This window comes from Octodon degus, unplaced genomic scaffold (assembly GCF_000260255.1).
Source record: "Octodon degus isolate 3935 unplaced genomic scaffold, OctDeg1.0 scaffold02456, whole genome shotgun sequence".
NCBI classification, from domain to species: domain Eukaryota; kingdom Metazoa; phylum Chordata; class Mammalia; order Rodentia; family Octodontidae; genus Octodon; species Octodon degus.
This window is the reverse complement of record NW_004527032.1, coordinates 1,874-4,686: the sequence shown is the minus strand read 5'-3', so window position 1 is coordinate 4,686 and position 2,813 is coordinate 1,874. Positions and strand designations below refer to the sequence as shown.

The 2,813-nt window shown below is 52.6% G+C and overlaps 1 pseudogene; it reads left to right on the top strand.

Annotated features, from left to right (window-relative positions):
- The first annotated feature begins 649 nt into the window (after positions 1-649).
- LOC101591269 lies at positions 650-2,065 on the top strand (annotated as a pseudogene).
- Positions 2,066-2,813: the final 748 nt, after the last annotated feature.

Here is a 2,813-nt window from a genome sequence, read left to right as displayed (position 1 = left end):
AAAAAAAGAAAAAAAAAAAAAGAACCACACCACGTACAACCAGTCACCAAAATGGCATCAGGAAACCTTGGTCACAAAGATACGAATCACTGAAGGGGGTAGATCCCAAGTTCCTTACAAACTTGTGTTTTGCCAAGAAGCACAATAAGAAGGGCTTCAAGAAGATTCAAGCGGACAATGCCAAGGCCATGAGTGCACGCGCCGAGGCTATCAAGGCCCTCGTCAAGCCCAAGGAGGAAAAGGCCAAAATCATTCCAAAGGGAGTAAACTGCAGGCTCGCTCGACTTGCCTATATTGCCCACCCCAAGCTTGGGAAGTGTATCCGTGCCCGCAATGCCAAGGGTCGCAGGCCTTGCCAGCCAAAGGCCCAGGCTCCAGCCAAGGCCCCGGCTCCTGCTTCTGCCCCAGCCCAGGCTCCCAAAGGTGCCTAGACCCCTATGAAGACTCCACAGTAAAAGCCTCTTATCTGCTGATGTAAAAACAGGACTGGTGTGGCCTCTGGGGTGCCATCAGTGGGGAGCTGGTGTCCTGTGCTCTTTGTACAAATAAACCTGAGACAGGATTTTAAAAAGAAGTAACAAAGTGTAAAATAGGAGACGCGCGCACCTGCACTCCAGGTGCCTGGCTGCAGCAAACCATGCCGTGAGCCATGCCCCGGCCAGGACAGCCTCGCCCATCATCTGGGCCAGCTCGCTTAGGACCCTGGGACCAGTCAACAGAACTATGCCTGGAGACCTACAGTGACCCACCCCAGGCTCCACCAGGCTGACGTACCAGTAGGCCGGACCCCAAGGACGCTGGCCACCATGGGCCAGAAAGTCTTACCTTCATCTCTGGCTCTGCTGAGCCAGCCACCAAGCCCCCTACTTGCTGCCTGCTCTGGCAGCCCTGGGGGTGGGACTGGTGCCGGGCTGCCTTCTGCTTCTGCCACTGCTGGAACTGTCTCCAGCGCTGTGGGGCCTGTGTACCAGGCGGCAGGTCCTGCCTGTCTGCTGAGGACTCCGTTGAGGGGGCTGGCGAAGCTAACTGGGCTAAGGAGCACAATGGGGTACCCCCTAGCCCTGACCGTGTACCCCCCAGGGATAGCCAGCGGCTCAAGTCTACCATAGGAAGCAGCTTTAGCTACCCTGACGTCAAGCTCAAAGGCATCCCTGTGTACCCCTACCACAGCACCACCTCCCCAAATCTTGATGCGGACTCCTGCTATAAGGAGCCACTGGCTGAGCCCCCTCTCACGTGCCACAGCCTGCCTAGCACCCTTCCCAGCAGTCCCTGTGGCTCCAAGGAGTACTACTCTTTCCACGAGTCAGACCTGGACCTGCCTGAGGTAGGCAGTGGCTCCAGGTCAAGCCGGGAGATTGACGTGCTCATTTTCAAGAAGCTGACCGAGCTGTTCAGCATCCACCAGATCGACGAGCTAGCCAAGCGCACATCAGACACTGTGTTCCCAGAGAAGACCAGTAAGATCTCAGACCTGATCAACAGCATCACGCAGGACTACCACCTGGACAAGCAGGATGCTGAGGGCCACCTGGTACAAGGCCTCATTCACACCAGTACCCGAAAGAGCTGCACTCGTCCACAGACCTCAGAGGGGCGCTCAGCCCGAGCCCCCACTGCTGCTCCTCCTGACGGTGGCCGTGAGACCACAGTGGGCTCAGGCCTCAGCCAAGACGAACTGACAGTGCAGATCTCCCAGGACACAACAGCAGATGCCATCGCCAGGAAGCTGAGGCCATATGGAGCCCCAGGTGTGGTCCTGACCTGATGAGGAGTGCAAAGGGGTACCCAGGCAGCCACGACTCATCTCTCTAGGGCACCGACACGGACTCATCAGGCACACCCCTACTCCAGGTGTACTGCTAAGTCCCTGCTGGGCCCAGCAGCCCCAGCCCCTCTTGGGAGAAGCATGGCCTACAGACTAGAGACGAGGATCCCTTTGGGGAAGGCCGGACCCTAAGCAGTGCTCACCCTGCAATTCCTGCCTTGGCTGACTGGTTCCTGGACCACATGCATTTCACAGGGTCACTGTGCCTACATCCCCTGCATCCCCAGCTGGCTTGACCCTGGCCGGAGCCTGTTCCTTCCTGTGGCATGATCATGGGAAGGACTTGAGAAATTACCTTCTGGGACTGAATCCTGGCTCCATCCCTATGTGTTACCCTAGACAGACTCAAAAACTTTAAAAGAAGCTTAAGTGGTTTTTTTCTGGAGCTGGGAATCGAAGGTGTCGAGTTGGTCATAATGGCAGGTGAGGAAATTAACAAAGATTATCCTATAGAGATTCATGAGTATTTGTCAACATTTGAGAATTCCACAGGAGCTGTGGATGAGATGCTGAAGACCATGATGTCGGTTTCAAGAAATGAGTTGCTGCAGAAGTTGGACCCACTTGAGCAAGCTAACGTGGATTTAGTTTCTGCATACACATTAAACTCAGTGTTTTGGGTTTATATGGCAACTCAAGGAGTCAGTTCAAACGAGCATCCAGTAAAGCAGGAATTGGAAAGAATCAGAGTATACCTGAACCGAGTCAAGGAAATAACAGACAAGAAAAAGGCTGGCAAGCCAGATAGAAGGGCAGCCTCAAGATTTGTGAAAAATGCCCTCTGGGAGCCGAAACCTAAACATTCAGCGAAAGTTGTCAATAAAGGAAGAAAGTAAAAATTAACTTTTGGTTTTGATGTACACATACCCAAATAGCACATCATTTTTATTATTTTTGTAAAATAGGTAATTATGTGGCAATGCGATGTTTAAATTTATTTTCTTTTAAATTCATGTTTAAATTTACACTTTAAATTTTTAGTGCT